Source organism: Bombyx mandarina, chromosome 05 (assembly GCF_030267445.1).
Source record: "Bombyx mandarina strain Sakado chromosome 05, ASM3026744v2".
Classification (NCBI taxonomy): domain Eukaryota; kingdom Metazoa; phylum Arthropoda; class Insecta; order Lepidoptera; family Bombycidae; genus Bombyx; species Bombyx mandarina.
In genome coordinates, this window is record NC_143212.1 from 2,989,117 (window position 1) to 3,015,622 (window position 26,506).

A 26,506-nucleotide genomic window follows, 5' to 3' on the forward strand; every position below is an offset into this window, starting at 1 on the left:
GCGTGGTTCAGTAGTTATAACGGGACATCCCTAAAAACCACTGTAGATTTATATATTAGTATAGGTAAGAATATATAAGTGAATATCATATTATTATTCGAATAACAAAATTTATAAGGAGAGAGAAGTATGGAATATGAAATTGAAATTTTTATTTAATACTAAAAGCATTAGGCGAGTGCTCCAGAATTACACGTAAAAGCACTAGAGCGCAATTACCAAAGCGCATCGCTCTCAAATGAAAATGTTATTACTCTATTAGTTATTTCAAATATTCCCTGTATTGAGCTCGGGACGTATCGGGTTGAGGCGGCTTCAATAGTTACAGTCTTCAGTATTATTTGGTCCGTCGGGGGGAGAGTACGCCGCCCTTCCCAGCCAGAGAACACGTAACACTCGCCGAACAAAATAATCCGTTTTGACTTCGTAGAATAATACAGTAAATAAAATGTGAAATGGAATGTCGTTTCAAAGGAAAGTGTCATGAAAGTATGTTTGATTGATTAAAATTAACATTTAAAATTCGTGTTGTCGTATGTATATCTGTTATGAAAGACGCACTACTGGAAAAAGCTGAAACGTGTTCCCGTTTTGTTTGCGGTGAGCAAGGATTATTAACATGCATTTAAATTAGATTTTAATTAATTTTTCAATTACACTTAAGGTCATTCGTAGATATTTTTTTTTAAATGTGTATATATAGCAACATTGTACATGCCTAGTGCAATATAGTAACTATTTATCATTTCAGTATTGTTTCAAAGTAGTTCATAGAAATTTAATTAAGTACAATGCGTGCCACATGTGGACTGGCGTTCCAATAAAAGATAAGAAGCACTCGCTTAGGTTCTAGAGCGTATTAAATACGTGTTAGACTCCTGTAACTTGCGGGTTTCTGCAGTGAAGCAGTCATACGTTTCGATTCATAGAGAGGGATACGGCCGATACAAGAAAGAAGAAGGATCGATGCATTAGAAATGTGATGCTGGTGAAGGATGCTCCGTATATCTTGGACTGAACATCTCATCAACGCCTCGATCCTAAAAGAACTTAATATCTCTCAAAGGTTGTCGTCAATAACGCAATCCAGGTTTCTTCGATATTTTGGACCCGTATCGCGACGGCCAGCAGAGTCTATCGAGAAACTTGGTGTTAAGAGTAGGGTCAATGGTAAAATATCTCGTGAACGAAGACTCATGCGCTGGACTGATCAGGTAAAATACCTTATTAAAACCCCACTTAACGAAAGCGTGCGCCAGGCCTCACAAACTATGGAGAACATCTGTCAAGGCTTTTATAAACAAGAATTCCACATGACCACGACTGGTCCGCCAAGAGAAACCGACTATGATGACGACAGCCGATACATAGTACGCTTGAGACTATGACCTCATGCTACAACACGGGCTGCAGTAAATATATATCCCTATTTTTATAGCCCGTAAGCTCGCCCGTCTAAATAATACAACAAAAACTTGCTAAATAGGTTCTACACAAAACTGTTCAGCTTTCTAGGTCAAAGCGCATCCGGATCTATAAACTAAGTATATGAATAAAATCATGCAGCTCCATTACTCGAATTGGTCTGATGACGAAGCTAGAAGGTGGTGGACCCTTGAAAGTATTCACGGATATATCTTTTGTTAGTTCTTAATAATTTAATATTTGTATTAATATACATAATATATATATATATATATGCTGGGTGTATTTCACTGTCATTGTATTGAAAATTAATCAGTATTCGTGCCAAAGTGCCGTGCCGATAAAGCCTTTGATAATATATTTTCACTGATAAAATGATATAAGGGATTTCAGTGACGGAGGTTCGTGTATTAAATTGGAAACTTATTTATCTAATACTCGATAAGTTTATTAGACTTTCTCGTGAAAGCCTCCAGATAATTAATTAGTTTTTGTCTTGATTAGTATATTCAATAGTTCAAGTTCTATGCTTTGAGAGAACGAAAGATAGTTTTAATTCATTTTAATTATCAGCTCTGCCAATTCACACCACTGAACCAAGTCTTCAGTTCTCCTTTTCTTGTTATCCCCAGCCAGACTGTGCCATGACGGAGAGTTATAAAATAAACGTTTTTTTATTGCTTAGATGGGTGGACGAGCTCACAGCCCACCTGGTGTTAAGTGGTTACTGGGGCCCATAGACATCCTTCCTGCTGCCCTACCCTTCAAACCGAAACGCATTACTGCTTCACGTCAGAAATAAGTCCTTCATTCATTCCTTCCATTCGGCAGACCTTAATTCATTCAGGTTATATGTATGTATTTCTTCAATTTACGAAGCCACTGTCGGTTTTGTGGATATTTCAGATTGGAAACGCGTTACCTGCCGTAATGAATAAGACCTACTTACCGGCAATGAGAGCCTCACAATCTTGTTGGCTTTAATTACATAGTCGAGTTTGTGGGGATATATGTCTCTTTAATACCTGACGATGGGTTTTTTCATATTTCTCATATGTTAATAGAATGAAAATGACAAAAATATTTTTCTTCTTGCTTTAATAAATAATATGATTTGAGTTTTATTAACTTAATTTTTCGGGAGCAATTCTTATCTAAAAAATATAAGATAATTGCCTGATTGATTGAACGTTTATTTGACTATTAAGTGGTAGATTGTTTAGATAATTTTATTAAAAATTCAAGGTCAAGCATGAGATGTGCGTGTTAATTTACGAAATTGGAAATTTTTAATGGGTCGATCTTGGATCCGAATTTCTACACGCTATTACAGTTAAAAAGCTTGTGTATTAATGCTTTCTGGTGATTCTGTCAATAAGAACGGTGTTGTTATGTGATAGCGTCCATTATGAGACAATTTTCAATTTTATTAGACTTACAGTTATCCCGGAATGCCTGATTCACAATAGATACAGACATAATATTGTACAGACCGATAACAAAATACCGAAAAAAATGACAATTATTTTGACCAAATACAAAACCACCTAAAAACGAAAGCATAACAATCCTAAATAAGCTCTTACATTGAGATCATTATAAATCGGGCAACTTAAATTTTTTTATATTATTTTTTAATTATTATTATATTATTATTATATTATTATTTATCAAAGCATTATAAATTTATATAGATTAAAACAATAACAATAAAATTCGGGACTCAGTTGAATTCCAAACAATTTTTAACAAAGAGATTGGATCCGATCCTGTAACCCGTGACACATTAATTAGGATCTAAATTAAAGAACCGAACTTGGAACATTTATTGATATTACTTTGCCTAAATATTATAAGTGTTGCTCACCGTAATTAGTGACATTTCAAATTAAGACCCATTTTATGTATTACATTTTTTATTTAATTTCGTTATTGACTTTTTCTCTAAAGATTTATAGTTACCGATATATTTTTTAATGATAACGCTAATCTTATTTACTAAACTATAGAAAGAAAAAACAAAAAAAATTCAACCGAAAAGCACACTAGAAAAAGAACAATATCTTTGTTATGTTTTTGCTTCTTTGCATATAGTTTGTTTATTAATCAAAACAGTTTTATACATGTTCATTGATGTTTTTTTATTGCATAGATGGGTGGACGAGGTCTCAGCCCACCTGGTGTTAAGTGGTTACCGAAGCCCATAGACATCTACAACGTAAATCCCGCCACCCATCTTGAGATATGAGTTCTAAGGTCTCAGTATAGTTACAACGGCTGCCCCGCCCTTCAAACCGTAACGCATTAGGCACTGCTTCACGGCAGAAATAAACAGGGTGCGTACCTACCCGTGCGGACTCACCAGAGGTCCTACCATCAGTAAAAACGATCAGCGTGTTAACGAACTATGGCATGAATTAAATTAGCGTTACGTCTGCATATCTATACTGATATTACAGTAACAAATTTACAAATATTTCAAGTGATTGGATTTGTTTTCAAAATAATACTATCTCTATAGGAGCCTGCGTTATTCTTACACCGTCTGGTAGTGGCAGAAATATGGCGTGTCTTTTATGAATGTAGTAATTGAGTAGCTATGGCGACAGACGCTGCGTCGTTGTTCGGCGTTCAGTACACAAAAAATTGTGAACGTTTTGTTAATTTACTTTTTTCGTTCTCAATAATTTTTATCTGTAAATACATATTTATTTTCCTACATTTTTATTGAGTATACTTGCTGACCCGGCAGACTTTGTAGTGCCTCAATCGACAAATAAAAGACCTAAACTTTTGTATAAAATAAACTTAAAAACAAACAAAAGGAATCCGTCCGACGGGGGACATTTCAAAGGAAAAACAAAATTGTTATTTTTATTTAATTCCGAGCATTTTTATATTTATCTATCTTTTAAGCCTTCTCTGGACTTCCACAAATAATTCAAGACCAAAATTAGCCAAATCGGTCCAGCCGTTCTCGAGTTTTAGCGAGCAATAAAAAAAAAAAGACTAACGAACAGCAATTAATTTATAAATATAGATAGATATTATAGTAAAAAAATTTATTTAATTATATCCTTTGATTTTTATATCGAAATAAACTAGGCGACAGCGTAAACTCATGTAAAGGGCTCTTACCATAACTAGTGACGTAATCTGCTGTCATTTGCGCATCAGTTGAAACAGTCTAGTCGAAGGGTGTATTCTTCGATTGTCATGAATTCTATTCGGTATTCACAAACGTAGAAAAACTATATTTAGAAAAAATATATATAATTTTAAATGAAGTCGTGAAAGTGTTATGAACAATTTCATGAAAGGTTTCGTTTTTTTTTGTCATCATAATCCCGATGCGTGTACTTTTTTATTGCTTGACTTATGAACTTGCTTACGGCTCATCTGGTACTCATAGCTCATAACAGAACAGCGTCGTAGGATTTGAGCTCTTTACTGTGGGTACAGTAGTGAATACATTTTTTTAATGACACAATATTTTTTGCGTGTTTTATTTTTATGTCATTGATGTTAAAAGAATAACACCGTGAAATACATATACAGATCGTGAAAAGATTTTCTTGAATATAAATTATGTATCTATTTCATAAATAAATAAAAATGGAACCCGTCTGCAGGATTTGAACACTGGCATAGTCACGTCACTCGATACTAGTATGCAGGCCATCTTATCTTTTAAGAACCGGTCATCGTTCTCGTCGAACCCGTCGCTTGCGACGAAGGGCTCGACGAGTAAATTAACCCTCAGACACAGCCCACTGAGTTTCTCGCCGGATCTTCTCAGTGGGTCGTGTTTTCGTTACAGTGGTAGATTCTGCGAAGCACGTCTCTTGCTAGGGTTCGTCTTAGCAACGTCGTCGTTTGATCCCCGTGAGCTCACCTACTAGTTAAGGTTCCGCTGATATAGCCTCTCAAGACTATCAGCTGAGGTAGGAAAAAAAAACTTTTAAGAACGACGAATAGGAATAAAAAAGTATTTTATCCGCAGATATAGAGAAATAAATGACAAGTTAGCCACTGAGATTGGCACAGACTTTTAAGTGACTCGTAGTTGTTAATAATCACGTTAAGTTCCCTTCCATCAAACATCAAATCTACAAGGATTACTGACGTAACATCATGCCGTGTGCGCCAAGTCCCTCGCGAACATTTTGAAGGGAACTTTTAATGCGGACGCACCTGAGGGAGCAAGTTCGCACTTTTACTGCTCATCGAATTCAGACAACGTTTCGAGACCGGTTTTTTTCTTTTCTTCTTTCAGTTTAACTTTATTTTCTGCTTGCTTAGGGAGATTTTATTTAGGGAGATATCCTATAGCAATTCAGCATTCGCCTCGAAACAAATAAGATGAGGTAATTACGTTACGGACATTACCCGCTTTTCAGCCTCGCGACCAATAGAGTCAAGTTCTATGTTCACGATTGACCTCCACGGTGAAGGAATAACATCGTGTAATTAAAACTAAACCCGCAAAATTGTAATTTGCGTAATTACTGGTGGTAGGACCTCTTGTGAGTCCGCACGGGTAAGTACCACCACCCTGCCTATTTCTGCCGTGAAGCAGTAATACGTTTCGGTTTGAAGGGTGGGGCAGCCGTTGTAACTATAATGAGACCTTAGAATTCTTATCTCAAGTTGGGTGGCGGCATTTACGTTGTAGATATCTATGGGCTCCGGTAACCGCTTAACAACAGGTGGGCCGTGAGCTCGTCCAACCATCTAAGCAATACAAAATAAATAAAAAGATGTGTGGTGTCGTGGGACGGATAGGAACGAAATTCCTTATTATAAAAATATTAATTTTAAGTTCTATTCGAGATATAAAGAAAATAAAACTGAAGGTTTCACAACAACCCACGGCAATTCGGTAACGTGCGAGCTTATTGTGGTACACTTCATTCACGGTTGTTTGCATAAGAGTTAGTGTATTACTTAAACGAACGCTCTGAGATCGTGGTCAATGAATGATAAAAAAATATGTTATTATTTGTATGTTATTACAAAGTTAAGTCGTACACTGTGTGCATTACTAATAAAAATCTTACGTTACAGACGTTTTTTCCCGGCTAAGGTACCCCTCCACATGGTCCCTTATGGAACTTCGTTCCAAAAATAAAATATTTTTTTGTTTACACTTTTTAATTTTATTGCCTTTGAATCCAATACATGAGGGTAAGTAGATACCGTCACTCATGGACGTCAGCAATGCCAGGGGCACAGCTAAGTGGCTGCCTACCATTCGTGATGTCAAAGCAAATTCGATCCTAAGTCGTCCAACAGAAGAATGAAGTTTTAGTTGATCTAGAATAACGACACTATTACGCATTGAACTGGTTTACACCCTGTTTTGAGATTTTATGACAATTCGAGGTCTTGCTTGTGGCCTTCGCAAAATAATGAATTGTTTTTATACTTCTTTTATAATTTAACTGTATTTTGTTTTAAAATGGTTAACAAGGAGTTTTGGTAATAATTATTTAATTGCGTAGACAGATGAAGTATCACATGAACCACCTCATGTTAAGTGATTATGGGAGTCGACATCTCAACGTGTATATCACTACCCACCTTGAGGTTTGAGGACGAATTCTCAATTGTTTTGTAAAAGTAGGATTTGCGGGTATAATTCGATCCAATTTCTGGTACGATTAGTTCAATTTTATGTTTTGTTTAAGAATTTATTTTCATTAAGGACAACTCTATTAATTTTTTTGTCATTTTGCATCAAATCATCATCATATTATTCATTAGTACCTAGCTGCTTAATAAATATATTAATACTAGCTGACCCGGCAGACTTCGTAGTGCCTCAATCGATAAATAAAATACCTAAACTTTTATATAGAATAAACTTAAAACAAACAAAAGGAATCCGTCCGACGGGGGACGTCAAAGGGAAAACAAAATTGTTATTTTTATTTAATTCCGAGAATTTTCATATTTTTATACCTTTTAAACCTTCTCTGGACTTCCACAAATAATTCAAGACCAAAATTAGCCAAATCGATCAAGCCGTTTCCATGTTATGTCGTGACAACGGAAAACGGGTTTCATTTTTATATATATAGATTTAGCCGTAGATTTAGATCTTTTCAATTACGTATAAACGTACATAGTATTAAATAAGAACAATATGAAAGGGCCCGTGATGATGTATGTATGTGACAACTGAATGAGAACTCGTTAGTTGTAATAATATATTACTTTCGTAATAGCTGGTAATAAGTCAGGGACGTTGATTGCAGTTCATATTATTATCTAATATATAAAATTCTCGTGTCACAATGTTCGTTCCCATACTCCTCCGAAACCGCTTGACCGATTCTGATGAAATTTTTTATGCATATTCAGTAAGCCTGAGAATCGGCTACTATCTATTTTTAATACCCCTAAGTGATTAGGGTTGTCCACCCCTAACATTTTTTTTTTATTTGGACATTTCTTTTGTTATAATGAGGTATTATGTGGTTGAATGAGGTTTTGTTATTTTATTATATATTCCCTCATCGTTCACAGCACTACATACCTCTTTCACTCATTTACCACATCCTTACACACTTACAATAAGTTAGTTTTTTTTTTCTACACTAGAAATTCCCTAGAAATCTTATATATGGCAAAACAATGTTTGCCGGGTCAGCTAGTTATACTATATTAATATAAAAACGAAAGTCTGTCTATTAAATTTTACGCCTAAGCCGCTGGAACGATTTTGATGAAATTTGGTAAGAAGGTATTAGGTAAGAATATAGGCGTAGCGTAGGACCGGTCTTTGTGGCGAGGCTTGGGGGAGGCCTATGTCCAACAGTGAACGTCGGTGGGCTGATAGGAAGAAGAAAGAAATAGGCGTAGCTGAGTCTGAAAAACTAAGATTTCCGTAAATGGATATAAAATTACAAATGATTTTTTATTATTATTCATTTATATTAATTTAAGCGGTATACATTAAAATTTAGACTTTGGCTCAAATCTTCAAGTTAAGTATCTATAGCTACATCGCGCTGACTATCGAGTCTGATGACTATTTGCGCCAGATAGATTAAGATTATGACAAAGAATGTCATTTCTACTCTTCAATACCATAGGCTAAGAGATAGCGATTTCCTGATTTAAAAATTACATCTAGTAACCACTGAAGTAAGATCTATCTGATATCTAAGAACTATAAGATTGTCACCAAATATTGACATGCTATATTTACTATTTCTCCCCTCTATTCCTCTTACGTTTTGTCCTTGGCTTGAACCCGCTCTAAATAATCAATTTGGGATTAGTATCGTATCAATATTGACAGGTTAAGTAAAGTTTTCACGTAACCCTGTTTATAATCTGAAAGTTGCTTAGTATTACTTGGAACATGGGATTAAATTTAAATATTAGGATTCGCCGTAACCGCAGATTGTTTGATTGTCAAACACACAGCGGTCGCTTAATCAAATGCGGGTGGCTTGTCTATGCGAGCTTCAAGGTAAATTCCCTTACCTCAGGCAAGATCAGACACTTGGGAGAGCTAATTAAATGCTGTATTATGATTTACTATAGAAATGTGATCGTCCATTGAATATGTTACGTGTATTTAGTAGGGCGATACATACATAAAGGAAGTAAATACTTTAAAGCACACAAACGCGTCTATTCTTAGGGGTACAATATTGGAAAACGTTGAAAAAGTACGTTAATTCCCAACCAGATATGAAGTTTCGTGATTCTTTGTTCGTAAATGACAGACTTCGATACTGTACTTATTCACTAATTGCTTTATTCCTGTTAGGGGTGAAATATCCAAAAAAGCTTCTGTAATTAAAGGCATCAACAAAAAACGACATAAAATGCATGAATTGTCCATTTTTTTGCCAAATTGTTTGTGGCCCTAGCGATATAGGTTTTGCGTTGATGAACCAATAAGTCAACCAGTATCAGTACAGGATATAAGTAACGATTACATAAATTGAAATTGATTACATAAAAAAAAATAAAAAAAAATTGGGTGAAATTATTAACAAGTAAAAATTAGTAACTACGTAAATTGTGGCCAACAACATATAGAGTTTTAACCCAAACGGACATCGTCCGTAAACAATAAACTGATTTACTTAGTCTTCGTAAGGAGGTCATTAAAAAAAAACCTCTTGGTTTGTTTTTAAGTGTCCGCAGTATTAATGTTGAAAAATAGCTATTATTTTGAGCTTACTTTATTTTATGGATGTTACGAGCTTTAGGTTTTCAAATTCCAAACTAATTCATGTCATGCGTAGTCTCGTTGATAAACGAAGCGTGATTCACTGACAAAAATATGTATAAACACAGCTCAGTCTATGTTAGTCAGTACTTTGTGGTCGTTTTGAACTCGGCTTTGTCGGTGAAATAGGATTGCAAGGTGAAATAGGATAAAGTACTTAGTTTTGGTAGGGTGCTTTGACAATATGACCGGTACTTTTTTGCATTGAGTTTTCATTAAGGTCCGAAGAATATTGTAAATTCTACTGCTCACCTTGAAGCGTGGGATCAAAATCCCAACATTATTTAGCTATACTGATTGCAAATCAAATCAAATCAAATCAAAATTTTTTTTGAAAGTACATCCTTGTTGAACGTCAAAAGAACTACCGCCAATTCACAAGAACTAGCCTCCGTCCTGAGAAGAATTGGAAAGAAACTCAGCGGGCATGTCTTTTTTTTTTTTTTTAAATATGAAATTATTTTTTATTTATTTTTTAATATTAGATTATTATTTTTTTAAATATGAATTTTTTACATTGAGTATTATAACGTAACAATTATTACGATATTGAAATGCCCGGAGCGAGCAACTCATTCCCACTTTGTGCAATCTTCTAGCTTCACGACAGTCGTGTGTTTTACTCCCAGATTCTTTATTCTTTATAGCATTTACTTATAAATAAATGATGTACTAACCGCGGTTATAATCTTTAAAACAACAATACAAACGATAAAAGATTATGTTCGGTGGGGCTCGCGAGCGTGTCTTCAATCCCGAGGGCTGACGTAATAAAATCCTCGAGAAACCATAAAACTGCTATGAGTAAAGGAAATATACCGGATCAAAGTATGTTCAAGCAAATTTGTGCCGTAATAATCTATCTGCTTACCTTCGACATTGTTTTTGTGATGCTAATTGACTGGCGTGTAAGTTAATACCGTGTTACTTATTTTCTACTTAACGCATTTTGAAGACGCATAACCTAACGTTTGGAGCCTCTGGGTCTGCGGAGGGACTTCGGTTCCCTCTGTATTTTGTACAGTATGTTTCATGGGGAGTGCTCTGAGGAAGTGTTTGAAATGATACCATCGTCTCGTTTTTACCATCGCACCGCCCGCCATCGGAGTAGAGTTCATCCATACTATCTGAAGCCACGACGTTCATCCACAGTGTGTTTCCAGAGGTCTTTTTTGCCACGTACCATCCGGCTTTAGAATGAGCTAACCTCCACGGTGTTTCACGAGCGCTATGACATGTCCTTCTTCAAAGGAGGCTTGTGGAGAGTACTTAACGGTAGGCAGCGGCTTGGCTCTGCCCCTGGCATTGCTGAAGTCCATGGGCGATGGTAACCACTCACCATCAGGTGGGCCATATGCTCGTCTGTAAGGGAAATAAAAAAACCGTAATTCTAATTCTTTGAGATTTCCATTTTCTGACCTAAGGTAGACGACAGCATTCTTACTGCTAATTTTTTATTGTGCATGATGCACCGGCCATGCACGCTACGAGACTTGAGTTCAAAAATTACCTCGTATTTTCTAACTGCTACCTCATATTCCATATAGATCGCATGACTGCTACCTGAATAGGCATTATAGTCGTACCTACAAGTGCGATAAGTTATGCTCTACCACTCCACGACCGACAGTCTTTGGTCGACTCTAGTATGTTAGTAAAAGGGCATCATAACTCTTGTTATAAATATCTGGAAGTGGGCAGTATATAACTCTATTACATGAAACCATTGATCTCTTTTTATCACTTTTTAAAACCTACTTCGTTCGACGTCCAGCACAACGCTAATCTATGATGAAAGCCTTTGTGTTATAACTAGTCAGGCCATAAGTATTGTCACACAGTAAAAACTTTTCTTTTAGAATGCTGGCCACAAAAAAGTTTATTGAATTCGAATTTCGAATTGTTCATGAAAATAAAAATGTATACTTTTAGAATTTTACTCATTTTTAAATATGGAGTGGACGCTTAAAGAAGACCGTGTTGCAGTTATTGCGTCGCATCGTTGCGGTTACGCGCCAATTCAAATTTTTAACATACTGACAAATTTGAATATAACCAAAAGATTCGTTTATCGTACCATCAAACGATACAATGAAGACTCTAGTGTAGATGACAGGTCAAGAAGTGGTCGCTCTCGATCTGTTAGGACTCCAGCAGTGATAAAAGCTGTGAAGGCGTGAAATTAAAGAAATCCCAAACGTAAGCAGAAACTGTTGGCCCTTCAGATGGGATTAAGCAGAACCACGATAAAAAAGGTGTTAAATGAAGACTTAGGGCTTCGGGCATATCGAAGAAAAACAGGACATCGTTTGAATGCTCGTCTAATGGACCTGAGACTGAAGAGAGGCCGCGCTTTGTTGAAGCGGTACGCGGGAAAAAAATATCGTGAAATTCTTTTTTCGGATGAAAAAATTTTTACCGTAGAAGAGAGCTACAACAAACAAAATGATAAGGTTTACGCACACAGTAGTGAAGAAGCGAGCAACCGTATTCCGCGTGTCCAACGAGGTCATTTTCCATCCTCGCTCATGGTATGGTTGGGAGTTTCTTATTGGGGCTTAACAGAGGTACATTTTTGTGAGAAAGGTGTAAAAACGAATGCAGTTGTGTATCAAAATACAGTCCTGACGTACCTTGTGGAACCTGTTTCTCATACCATGTTCAATAACAGGCACTGGGTATTCCAACAAGATTCGGCGCCTGCTCATAGAGCGAAGAGCACACAAGACTGGCTGGCGGCGCGTGAAATCGACTTCATCCGGCACGAAAACTGGCCCTCCTCCAGTCCAGATTTGAATCCGTTAGATTACAAGATATGGCAAGACTTGGAGGAAGAGGCGTGCTCAAAGCCTCATCCCAATTTGGAGTCGCTCAAGACATCCTTGATTAAGGCAGCCGCCGATATTGACATGGACCTCGTTCGTGCTGCGATAGACAACTGGCCGCGCAGATTGAAGGCCTGTACTCAAAATCACGGAGGTCATTTTGAATAAACTTTAATGTCATAAGAATCTATGTTTTGTTAAGTTCATTTTGGTATATGAATGGTTACATAATGAATAAACTTGTTTCAATTATTTTACATTAAACATGTGACAGAATTTATGACCTGACTAGGTATAATCGTCTCCTCAATCGTTCACTCTTAGCTGACGCTTCTAATAACTATACTTGAGAACTATATTTAAGACCTTAGAACTCATATCTCAAAGTGGGTGGCGGCATTTACTTTGTAGATGTCTATGGGCAAACTGTACGCCACATTGTCATGGAAGACCCACTAACGAAATTCGCAGGCCAAGTCAAAGATTTAAAAAATGTAGCAATTCAATAACATGTTATTTCACAAACTGTAAATTTAAATTATAACCAGGCAGTGTAAATGAATGCCATACGATAAATAAATAAATATGGGCTCTGATAACCACTTAACACCAGGTGGGCTTTGAGATCATTGGGTCGAGATGGGTGGCCATCTATGAAATAAAAAAATAAAAAAATATAGTAATAAATCTTATGAAGTTTTGTTGAAATATGGAGCAATTTAAATAATAGTTATTAAAACAAAGTAGACATCTGAACAGTAAATCTTTAAAATTCATAATGTCTAGACTGGGATCTCTCTTTCACCCGAAATAGAAAATGTCGCCATTTTATTGTTTTAGCATTTAATAATGTAGCGAATACAATATCAGCCCTCAGATATGTGTAAATTCACTAAAAAACTACAACAATTTTTATATCTATAGACTTAACTAAGGATACAACAGCAGACAGAAAAAAAAAATTTTAAATATATTTTTTTACCAAAATTAAATCAGACGATGTTTTTATTCGAACTCAACAACTTAAATGTCATTTTATTCGTGACGCAGAGGAAAGGCTAAACAGTATTTGGAAATTTTTAGGCGCAAATGCTGAAGCGAAAAAATAAATTTTCGACGTTCGCTTCTTCTAAGTACGGTGTATTGATAGAATTCTTCTTGCTATCAGAATTTCGGGATGTTATTTTTTTTTTTTTTATTGCCCTTGTAGGCGGACGAGCATACGGCCCACCTGATGGTGAGTGGTTACCGTCACCCATGGACTTCAGCAATGCCAGGGGCAGAGCCAAGCCGCTGCCTACCGCTTAATACTCTCCACAAGCCTCGTTTGAAGAAGGACATGTCATAGCGCTCGGGAAACACCGTGGAGGGGAGCTCATTCCATAGCCGGATGGTACGTGGCAAAAAAGATCTCTGGAAACGCACTGTGGATGACCGCAGTGGCTCCAGGTAGTATGGATGAACTCTACTCCGGTGGCGGGCGGTGCGATGGTAAAAACGAGACGTTGGTATCATCTCGAACAATTTCTCAGAGCACTCCCCATGGAACATGCGGTACAACATACAGAGGGAACCGAAGTCCCTCCGCAGACCCAGAGTAAAGCAATAATGGCAATAAAGTAAGTATTGGGAGGGCAGTAAACGCGAGAGGGTCCGACCGCACTGCGACGGTTGTTTAGCAATTCACACTGTACTCCGGAGTTGGTTAGGGAGTACCCTCAACAAATCAGGGAGGAGTTAATTATCACTCTTGAGGATTGTTGCTTTACCGTAAACTTTAACTAGCCATGCCATCGTTTATACGGTCGCTTGTTGGATTCAAGATCTATGTATGCTCGCCAAATACTGCTTTAGTGTTAGCAGCAAAGGTCCATAGCGGTAGTTAAGATTGACGTCCCAAACTACAGACTGACAATGCGATGATGTAGGCTGTCAAATACGTTGAGATAATAAATACCTTATGTAGTGCTCAATAAGGCTGAGAATGAAACTATTTATTTTGTGTTGTTTTGATGCGTGGACCTACGAATAAATAATAAGTCGCGTGGACGAGCTCACGGTTCACCTGGTGTTCAGTGAATACCGAAGCTCAGCAAAAAGTAGATGCAGCCATCCGTATTGAGACATGAGGTCAGAGTCTCAATAGGTTTGTACAATTGGCCAAAGAACATACCCTCTTACGAGCATGTAGCCCTATCAAGGTTTATGCAAAATTTCATGACGATCGTTTCATTAGTTATCCATCTTATCCATCTTTAAAATATAAAAATTAATTTGTGTTGCCACAAAAAATTTACATTTTATATAAGGATTTTTTTTTATGAACCTGTTGGTTAGACGCACATACGGCCCACCTGGTGGTGAGTGGTTACCGTCGCTCATGGAAGTCATCAATACCAAGGGCATAGTCAAGCCGCAGCCTACCACAATTACTTAATACGTTAGTGTTAAAATAAAAGAAATTACAAAATCGATCATAGACAACCCTATTGAATTCACAAGATCGACCATAGACAACCCTATTGTAAAGGCTCGTTTCGTTAGCAATTCGCAGCCCATTCAGTTGTCCATCATTAATTACATCTCGCACTTAACTCATTACTCTCGCTTAAATTTTTTTAAGCAAAAAAAGAACAATAAAGTTTTGCGTTGATTTTGTATATTTCAGTATCCATACATTTAAAATACTGTTCGCTGAAGAATGCAAAGGCATTAATTGAGTGAAAGAAGAAGGATATTTAATTTCCTAAAACTCGTAATCACTTCTGTGAAAAAATCGATGAAGTCCAGCAAATTGAATAGTCGGTAGCAGCCTGTTAGATTTCCCAGCGCCATAAATTGACAATGACAATGGCAACAGGCGATAACCGCGGTCCTTAGCATTTATAAAGAAAGAGTCCGAGGATCCTAAACCGGTAAAATAGTCCGTTCGGTTATTCAACCCGTATATGGAGATGCGTCACCGGATAATTCCAGCTATATTTTTTACGTAGTACATATTGAGGGGTTAAAGATTATTTTTTTAAGCGACATTTACGCTTAATACGCGACATCCATCTCTATAATTAAATGTACGTTTTATTTGGTACTATCGACCCGCTTCACTTCGGAAACTGTAATTTATTATTGATTTCTCCACTATTTAATGGATGTTATTATACATATAAAACTTCCTCTTCAATCACTATATCTATTAAAAAAAAATCGCATCAAAATCCGTTGCGTAGTTTTAAAGATTTAAGCATAACTAGGGATATAGGGACAGAGAAAGCGACTTTGTTTTATACTATGTAGTGATTAGCGTCAACAGTTCGATGTTTTTAATTGAACCTCAATGAAGCGGACTCCATTCAAATAGCTGAAGTTTTTTTTATGATATTTTTTCCAAACTTTAAACTTTAAATGGCCCTCCTGTAAAATTGCAAAAATGTCGCTAAAACCAAATAGCATTTTACCCCTCGATATATTATTATCTCTACTCGTCCGAAATAGGAGAATCCTCTTGTCACTTTTTAATACGGTCGGTGCAGCCCTATTTTTTTCTGTCGTGAAGCCAGCGTGTTTTCCGTTTTGAAGGAACATCCATTCAACAATACAATAGGGACATTTGACCTCGCTTTTCAAGTTAAGTGACACTATTTGCTTTATAAAGTCAATAGGCTTGGGTAACTAGTAGAGTCAGGTTTTTTTTATTGCTTAGATGATTGTACGGGCTCACAGCCCACCTGGTGCTAAGTGGTTACTGGAACCCATAGACATCTACAACGTAAATGCGCCACCCACCTTGAGATATAAGTTCTAAGGTCTCAGGTATAGTTACAAATATAGTATAGTAGGTAAGTTGAGAGATCTCTATTGAATAAAATTAATTGTACATATTGTACTTGTACAAAATTCTTATATTGTTAGATGCACTAATTTAATATGTTTGTATTTTTTTTTATTTTTTGTATTTTTAATTAATATGTTCTTAGAATGTTATTTTTAATATAAACGATATAAAAAGTTCTTTTTTTGTTTTTTTTTTTTTTTTAAATATTTTAATATATTTTTTTACTACTACTACTTCGTTTATTATAAAAAAAAGAACATAATATTCCTAACCTAAAAGTACATGTTATTATCCGCAACACACTTCGTCAGATTATGTTTGTAGAATAACTCTAACATTGGTGCCGTCTGTTTTCATTGAAATAAATAAGTATTCTGTATTTCTTGAGCTCGCGATGTCTCTTTGCTTCAACCCGCTTAATAAAACCGGATCGCAAGCACGTCGATGTTACATTGTGTTTCAATTTTCACATAGATAAAAATATCTCTGCTCTAAGGGGATTTTTCCGTCAGGGTTAGAGATACTTTTTTAGATATTCGCTTTCGCATTGTGGTCTAACAGTCGTTATAGTTTACGAGCGACTGAACCTTTCGCATGACTGTCTACGTTTCAGATAATAATATATCCTGTAAGTTTTTGATAAATTGTGTTCTCCCGATGTTGTTACTTAATCATCACGGACGTAGTCAGTGAATATTTTCTAGTCTGCTGTCTGCTGTCTTATTCGATTTAAAATAGTTTGCACGATTGGAACCCCGGCATAGATCGCATCACTCGATAGAGGGCGGTCGTGTGCTAAAAACAAAGCAACAAAGAGTACTTTTAGTGCCACAAAACTGGAATTGACGTCTGTGCTGTGGGGACAAACTAGTATGTCCAAATAATTTGCATAATTTCCGTAGAAGCGAATTACGGGAGAAATCGACGAAAGATAAATAAATAATAAATAAAATTATTATTATTATTATTATTATAAATAAAATTATTATTTATTTTGATTGCACATCACAGGAGAATATTTCTTTAACTGTTAAAATGAATTTTAAAAAAATATTAAAATACAACATAAAATTAAATTTACGCAAGAATGGAATCAAAATAAAAATTATTTAAATTCAATATAAATTATAGAATCAAATTTGAATATAGTTTAATAAAATCGAACTATCATTAAATTTACGGAATATTATATTACACAAACAAAATAATATAACAATTTCACAATAATAATAGTAATGATATTATTATTCTATATTATATATTATCTATATAATATATTATTATTAATATGCAGTAGAAGTAGCAATAGTAGCATATAAACGTGTTTAGCTGGCTAAGGCTTTTTGTGAAGATGATTATCAAGTGTCTCTAAATAAGAGATTCTAATTTTTTCTGCCATCATTTTAACAACACTATTTGAGCTTCACCCGATGCGACTCATAAAAATGCTGGAATTCCACGAAGAATTACCGCAATGAGTCTGTATTTCTATCGGTAAGCATCCCCGATGCGCTACAGAACCTTGGGACTCTAATTATCCTGAAGCCGTCGTTGCACTGGCTATGAGAAGCTTCTGAAATTCGAAAAGTCGTCTGATTATAGCAACGTTTTTTTCAAAGCATTTGTATGCGAGGGCCAACCTTCACGGATTCCATCACGGAGAGTAATAGTGCCACGATGAATGTACCAACGCCTTAGGTTACTCAAATGAGGTTATTTCTCGAGGCTTATTTCCCGAAATAATTTTGAATACGAATGGCGAGGTTTTGTGGAGAGAGTGGATTTGTCTTAGCGACCTCCTAAAAATTTGCGCATGATTTAATACAATTGATACGCAATTTTCAGCGAAATATCTATACTATAATTAATACGTGAAGCAAAAACTTTGTATCCCTTTTTACGAAAATTGCGCGGACGGAGGAGTATGAAATTTTCCACACTCATAGAGAATATAGAGAAGAAGTGTACAATGCTAATATTTTTTTTAATTAATGCATAAAAGATACATTAAATCAATAAAGAAAACATTACACACACTACATACCATGTATTTGACGCACACACGCATGCATACTATTTATTGTCAAACTTTTGTTCTTGACGTCTGTTGTCAAATTGAGAATAGATTAAATATTGTTTGTCTTTGTTAATATTACAATTCCAATTAATTATAGTCGAATTTCGACTACTGCGGGACCTCTAGTACTTTTAAACAGGCAAATACGAGTATAGTTAGTATCGTTTTGAGACCTGCTTTAGCGGAATAGTAACTACATATATGGTTTTTTGTTGTAGTAAATACTTCGTTTTTTTTCTCAAAATAACGAAAAAGAGAGAGAATGAAACGAAATATGAATCTAAATCTTTAAGTCTGTAACTTATTTAATCGATTTTCAATCATTGCACAAACATTAATATAATACATCATAATTACGAAATTAATTATTGTTTATTAACAAATATGACATTGAAGTTTTTAATGTTGATGAGCAGAAATGCAGAACTTTCAGTATGCTTCATGTACCTAGACTTCGGAACAACATTAATCTGAGGCGGAAATTATGACGTCATGAGCTTTAATCAATGAGCACGCTACGAAAGCTTGGAAGATGTTTCGTAGTTCAGTGTATGTTATTTTAAGTAGAATTTACTTTGCTGCTTGAATAGAAATTATTAAAAGTCGGTTAGCTAGTTGCCAATATCTGGTATTCATTGTTGTTATTAGCATTATACTGGTGGTAGGTATTTACTGGTGGTAGGACCTCTTGTGAGTCCGCGCGGGTAGGTTAGGTATCCGCCCTGCCTATTTCTGCCGTGAAGCAGTAATGCCTTTCGGTTTGAAGGGTGGGGCAGCCGTTGTAACTGTACTGAGACCTTGGAACTTATATGTCAAGGTGGGTGGCGCATTTACGTTGTAGATGTCTATGGGCTTCAGTAACCACTTAACACCAGGTGGGCTGTTAGCTAGTCCAGCCATCTAAGCAATAAAAATATGGATACTGATGATGTTAAAAATAAGAATTCAACGATTTGCTTGAACCGGATTTGTTTAGTACTTTTAGAGATAAAGAATTATTTGGGTTACACGCTGTTTAGAGTCAGACGGGAAAGGGTTTTATTTAATTTATTATCCACTTTGAATTTAATCCGCGACCGTTCATCTTCGCGGTGTCGACCCGCACTTTCCTGGTTTCTCTGTCGTTTTTTTTGTTAATTTTGTGTTGTTCGAATATAAATTACGGTAAAGGGGATGCATCTTAACCCTACCAGAAAATGAGAACATTTGTTAAGTAAGCATTCCGATAAACTAATAGATAAGCCCGCAAAATGTGTAACTTGCGTTTTTCGCAATGATAATGATATCCTGCTATACCTCGATACCAACATTTCTAATGTGAAACGGATGCGTTCTTGTTTCAAAGATATATTTATTCTTTAAACACTTGTATGTTATACGGTCCAAATACGGTTCCAAATTAGGTCTTGTTTGGACATCAAGCTCCACGATGCCCTCCACGAGGCCAAGGATCGCAGCAGATGGAGAACAATCGTACAAGTGTAGTGTGCATATCGCCGAACCTTATATTTGTATTTGCACACACTAAATTATGACAGTATTACACGAATTGTCGACTTGAACAGTTCTCTTTTATTTTGACTACATTACTCCAATACACAAGAGAGATTGATGCAGCGGGAGAGTCACGATCCTCAGTAATGAGGAGAACTGCGCAAGGAGGAGAATTATGTTATACGAGCCGTTTATATGGCGCCGAATCTTGGACGATAAGACGAAGTGAGAGGACAAAGATTGACGCTTTTGAAATGTGGTGTTGCAGGCAGATGTTGCGAATTCCATGGCCGGCATGCCGGATAAACTTATCCATTCTGAAGGAGCTTGGTATTACCACAAGGCTGTCCGCTATCTGCTTCCAACGTATTCTCCCGTACTTCAGTCACTTCGCTCGTAGAGACCCGACAACTTAGAGAAACTGATGGTAGTTGGTCAAGTTGACGGGAAAAGATCGCGGGGACGCTCATCTACCCTCTGGTCTGATGTAGTAAAGACGCTCGCCGGTCTGCCAATAACAGAGGCTATAAAGACCACCAAGGACAGGAAGACATGGGGAAGCATAGTGCATTGAGTGGTCAAAATTTCAAACTAGACTCGACCTTCAGTAATTGAGAGACCGACTCAGACAACAAAACACAAGCTTGTTGTGCCGATGAGTAGGTCACGATACGAAGATACGAAATTCATTCGAGTGTTTGTCTGTGCGCCTGTACAACAAAATCCGACAAGATGCTTAGAACCTACATATACATAGGTTTAAGAAAACTATTAAAGAACAAAGTCAATGATATCTAGAAGATTGCACAAAGTGGGAATGAGTTGCTCGCTCCGGGCATTTCAATATTGCAAATATTGGTAACGTTAAAATACCTCTTGAAAAAATTAATATTTAAAAATAAGAAACTAATATTTAAAAAAAAATACTACATGCCCGCTGAGTTTCTTGCCAGTTCTTCTCAGGACGGAGGCTAGTTTTTGTGAATTGGCGGTAGTTCTTTTTTACGTTCAACAAATATGTACTAGCGCGAGGATTGAAGTTGTGTGATTTGTTTTATTTTGTCTATTTAGTGTTTCTTCGGGTTTAAATGTGTAATAATGGTGGTTTATTAACCGTTTAATATCTGTGAAAGTGCACAAATATGGGAAAATGAAACAAAGCGGCTGGACGTAACTTCTCGGGATCCTCCAAAAAGTCCACTGAAAAATATTAGTAAATGACCACCATTTTACTGAGATTAGATTTCATCTCATATCATCTCATTTCATTTTATCCTAGTTGATTAATGTCTCAAATTAATCATTTTCATTTCATTTCACTCCATAATATCATTTTTCATAAAATTAAGAATATAGATTAAAATAAGACATGACTTAAAGGTCTCCGTTACCAGGTCATAACATCACTTAAAAAAAAAAAACAAATATGTACTTTCATTTATGTTGAATAACATTTTTTGATTTGATTTGATTAGAAGAATATTTATACGCACGCGCACACCATAGACACACACACGCGCGCGCTTACGGAAGTTGCATCAATGCTAATCGCCTAATTCATGCGTGAACGAGTCACAGATAGCAATCATCGTTAATCAAACTCGCTGAACCGTTTCCACGCACGTAATTGCATTCCCTTTTAGCCGGTTCCATTCCTATTTCAATATTTATAAATGTAAAAATCTATGTCGTATATCGTTTTATTCATCTTTGCTAAATTCTTATGCCTCATATTATTTTCTTTTTAAATTCGTTGCTGGAGCTAATACATATATTTATTATAAATAGTTATTTTCACTTGGATGACCTAAACATCATTGTTGACCTCCTGTGAGCACCGTTGTCAATCTGGACTATAGAAGTGCTCCAGAGGACTTAAATGAAGGTAGCTAATCGATTAAAAAAATCCATCTACTTTGACATTTACATAAATAACAACAATATCGTGCCATGTGTCGCTCGAATGTGAGATATTTTATAGTAACATTTCTATTAATTTATCGCGTTGGACGGATTCCAAAATTTGTCTAACTTGTATTTTCAGTTTGAAGTTTCGTATAAGTACCTATTCTAAGTTATCTTTTATCTGTTGAAACGAAAGACCAAAACTTTTTCTTTTTCGTATGTTTTCGTCGGTAAAGTCAACATCAAATATTTTAGTGGGATCTGTTATGTTTGGAGATTTTAGCATCTAACATCTTGGCAGTAGTTTTTCACTGATTTATATCAACCAATGATGATCCATCTAAAGTTAATAACTGTATCTGAAGTTAATAATTATTTAATTGTATGATTGCGTTTCTTCTAATCTCAAATAATATTAGAAACTTAGACGGCGGTTAACATAATATGTAAATGTCCATGATGAATCCTTCACTCGTCCATGACCACGAAAACTGTAAAATATTCGATGCATCGGAAATATTAAAATGGTAATAAATACGAATTTAAGCTGTAAAAGTTGTTTAACTGTATTTACAACTAGGGTAATCCCAAAAAAATAGTAGAAACCAATAAATTACTTACAGTTGTTGAGGATACTGCTGCTGTGAATCACGATAAGGTATCGGGCCTTTACCCGCAGTTCGTACACACTTCTGTGACCTCTGTGTTGACAGAATCCACACCGGGGACTAAACAATGAGTTGGTAATCTAATTTGTCTTGGATCGCGTAACGAACTTAGTCTAAAACAACAGGAGCTTGGAATCTGGATTTGAAATTACGAGGATGATTTTCAGTCATAGTATCTTCTGTTAAATATCCTGTAGGACTTTTGATAGTGTTAAATTTGGCTCCTTTCAATAGTCTGATTTCGTAAATAGCTTTAAAAAATTATAACTCTCAATCTGCCCAGTTCTTAGCACAAAAAATATAAAAGAACAATTCTATTAACACGCGAAACCACAGTAAGGGAATGTAGATATCCGACCCAATTTTCTGTGTAATGAAATCGCCCTGGGAGCTCGAGTTTCAAAAACTTGACAATTTTTTATTTCACAGAACACAAACATGGAATCTTAATGTAAATGTCAGATGAGTTTCGTGTTGAAGAATCGGTTCTGACAAGCAGAAGAAAATTATTAGATTTCTTTGTTTCTTTTTTTTTTTTGTTTTCGTATGACGCTAATTCAAATTAAATGCCTAAGATATTTTTGTTCTTGGATACCTGGGGATAATGGTGCAAAGATCGGTTAATTTTCTCCTCATGTCTATAAAAAGTCTGATCTGTATGGAATCGGATTTCCTCTTCTTTATTACTTATGTTTAAAAATATGAAGTAAGAAAACGATTTAATTTATTTGAAAAACGCGACCGGTGGACATTACTATAAATCGGATATGAACTTTTCATTTTAAATATGTACATGATAATTATTTAATGTTTCCATAACACTATGCTTGATGTTTCTTTTATGTTTAACCGACTTCAAAAAAGGAGGAGGTTCTCAATTCAGACGGCCGTCTGGTGTAGTGGTAAGTGACATGGTCACTACACAAGGGGGTCGCGGGTTCGAATCCCGCCAAGGGAAGATATTTGTATGATAAATATAAATGTCTTTGCCAGGGTTATGGATGTATATTAAATATATGTATGTGTATAATAAAAATATTACATTTATTTCCGTTATCTGGTACCAGTAACACAAGTTCTTTACGAACTTATCACGGGACCAGTTAACGTGGCGTGATTGTTAGTAAATATTTATATTTATTTATTATTTTATTTATTTAATTCGACTTTATCTTTTTTATGTCTGTTACCTCATAACTTTTGACTGGGCGAATTTAGTCCAGTTCTGATAATGGTAGCCATGAGGAAACCATATAAGTCTTAAATTTGCATTAAGTACATTCGCGACAAATAGACGAATAACTCAATATCACGCCAAACGATTTCGATGATTATTGTTTTTAGTGTATATTAATTTTTTTTGGAATATATTTTTTTTCTCTATTTGAAGTCGGTTTTTTTAAAGCATGTCTATTTACATTTATGTAAAAACGTTTTAAATGGCGTTGTTTTGTTTTGTAAATCCAAATTTAGAGTTACTCACCATTTCATTCTACTTACGAACTCTCAGTCTAATTTATTAAAGCAGCTAGATACTAGAATAAAACTTTGAAGATTTTTCCAGTGAAATACATAAAAAAATTCAGAGAAAAGCTCATACAAAATGAAGAATTCCAAGGTAACATTCGTAAGCTTACGGAGCTTATCGGTTTTTGTTTTGTTTAACTTTTTGAGGCTTTTCGTAACTGATTAGCTGTTGAATAAAGCGCCTTATCTTCAGATGAAAGTTGGTGTAGCGTATTTCGTAAAGTTTCACCCTTCAGGTATTCTATTAATTACTTCGTTGAATAACTTTAAGCTTTCGTACACATCATAATAGGAATTAACTTAGTGTTATCTTTTAATTAGCTTACAAACACGTTCTGTGGTCATATATTTTGGTACTTTTTTTATTGCTTAGATGGGTGAGCGAACTCACAACCCACCTGGTGTTAAGTGGTTACTGGATCCCATAGACATCTACAACGTAAATGCCACCCCCCCCCCTCTTGAGATATAAGATCTAAGCTCTCAGTATAGTTACAACGGCTGCCCCGTCCTTCAAACCAAAACGCATTACTGCTTCACGGCAGAAATAGGCAGGGCGGTGGTACCTACCCGCGCGGACTCACAAGAGGTCCTACCACCAGTCACATTTTAAAGGTAAAAAATTATTAGTTTTATTTCGGGTTCCTTTCATTCATGTATAACATATTATGACGTCATGCACTTGGTAATCGGTCAAGTAACTCAAGTTGCTCCATAAGAAGAAAACATTTTATAAAACAAATTGATTGAATATTGAGAAACTGATCGAATCAATTTTACACGATATGCTTATCACAAGTCGTTTCATAAATATATTCGGTAGCTTTACAATACGATCGCGCTTTTAGACAAATTGTGATCTTGTAGACAATCCCTGTTGTCTATTTGTCTACTGCTAAAAATCGATTAGGAAGAGCGCCGCATTTTCTAGTGTTTTTGAATGGATCTACCATTAATTTTGAAGCTACGTTTGAAGTGTATTTAGCATTTTGTTGTGTGATCGGTCGCTTATGGACAAAATCACATAAGTCACTGAGCTTTGCCTTAAAATACAATCTAAATCCATTATTAAGTTTGTAATTAATAAATTATACTTTGAGTAACTACTGGTGGTAGGACCTCTTGTAAGTCCGGACGGGTAGGTACCACCGCCCTGCCTATTTCTGTCGTGAAGCAGTATTGCGTTTCGGCTCGAAGGGCGGGGCAGCCGTTTTAAATATACTCAGACCTTAGAACTTATATCTCAAGATGGGTGGCGCATTTACGTTGTAGATGTCTATGGGCTCCAGTAACCACTTAACACCAGGTGGACTGTGAGCTCGTCCACCCATCTAAGCCATAAAAAAAAGCTTTATTTGTCGAAGTCTCAAATACATTGATCAAGGTAATTTATTTATAAGGCGCGCTTAATGCCATCGTTTTTTAAGTTAATATTGTTTACAGCAACACCGCCGTGGCGAATATTTTCATTGGCATCATTGCTCGGAATCAGCGTAGCGTTAAAAATGCTCCAGTTTGTAAAATATAACTGCGCATTTGATGTTATTCATCACGAGCTCCGGTAGCCGTGATCGTCTAGTGGTTAGGACCCTACGTTGTGGCCGTAGTAACCCAGGTTCGAATCCTGGTCACGGCAGTGATAATAACACTGTCGCGGCGGAGTTCATTTTTTTATTTAAGAAGTTTGTTAAGTGCAAGCTTTGTTAGAAAACAACAGTATGTAGATTTTTATGCACTCTATCGACAGATAGACTCACGGCCCAATTAGTATGAAGACTCGAATCCAGGATAAATGAATAAAAGCCGTTGGCACTAGCATTCGGATACCCACGTCTTATCTGAGAATACAACTTCATGTCTCTAGGAACATGCCGACGGACTTCGTTGAACCACTGAGAGCACAAAGTGGGCGGGTGACTTTATGTTAAATTATCTACGTAAATTTTTATTTATTTATTATGTATATAACATTACGTAAATTAAAATCGAACAAGTTTCCACCGCTAACATTATATATGAGTAGAAAGTGAACAAACAAAAAGTTAATTAATAAATTAAAGCTTAGAATACACACACATACATAACTATATATATCTACCTAGTCAGGTCATAAATTCTGTCACATGTTTAATGTAAAATAATTGAAACAAGTTTATTCATTATGTAACCATTCATATACCAAAATGAACTTAACAAAACATAGATTCTTATGACACTAAAGTTTATTCAAAATGACCTCCGTGATTTTGAATACAGGCCTTCAATCTGCGCGGCCAGTCGTCTATCGCAGCACGAACGAGGTCCATGTCAATATCGGCGGCTGCCTTAATCAAGGATGTCTTGAGTGACTCCAAATTGGGATGAGGCTTTGGGCACGCCTTTTCCTCCAAGCGTTGCCATATCTTGTAATCTAACGGATTCAAATCTGGACTGCAGGAGGGCCAGTCTTCGTGCCAGATGAAGTCGATTTCACGCGCCGCCAGCCAGTCTTGTGTGCTC

The 26,506-nt window shown here is 36.0% G+C and overlaps 1 protein-coding gene and 1 non-coding gene across 2 annotated transcripts in view; both read left to right on the top strand.

Annotated features, from left to right (window-relative positions):
• The first annotated feature begins 354 nt into the window (after positions 1-354).
• The window catches only part of NGR-A17 (neuropeptide receptor A17), a 112,381-nt gene continuing 86,229 nt past the window's right edge, over positions 355-26,506 (top strand). The window contains exon 1 of the mRNA XM_028175746.2: positions 355-600. The gene's annotated coding sequence lies outside the window, so the exon portion shown is untranslated. The remainder of the gene's footprint in view (positions 601-26,506) is intronic.
• TRNAH-GUG (transfer RNA histidin (anticodon GUG)) lies at positions 25,572-25,643 on the top strand. The gene has a single exon. It is a non-coding gene; the product is annotated as a tRNA-His (tRNA).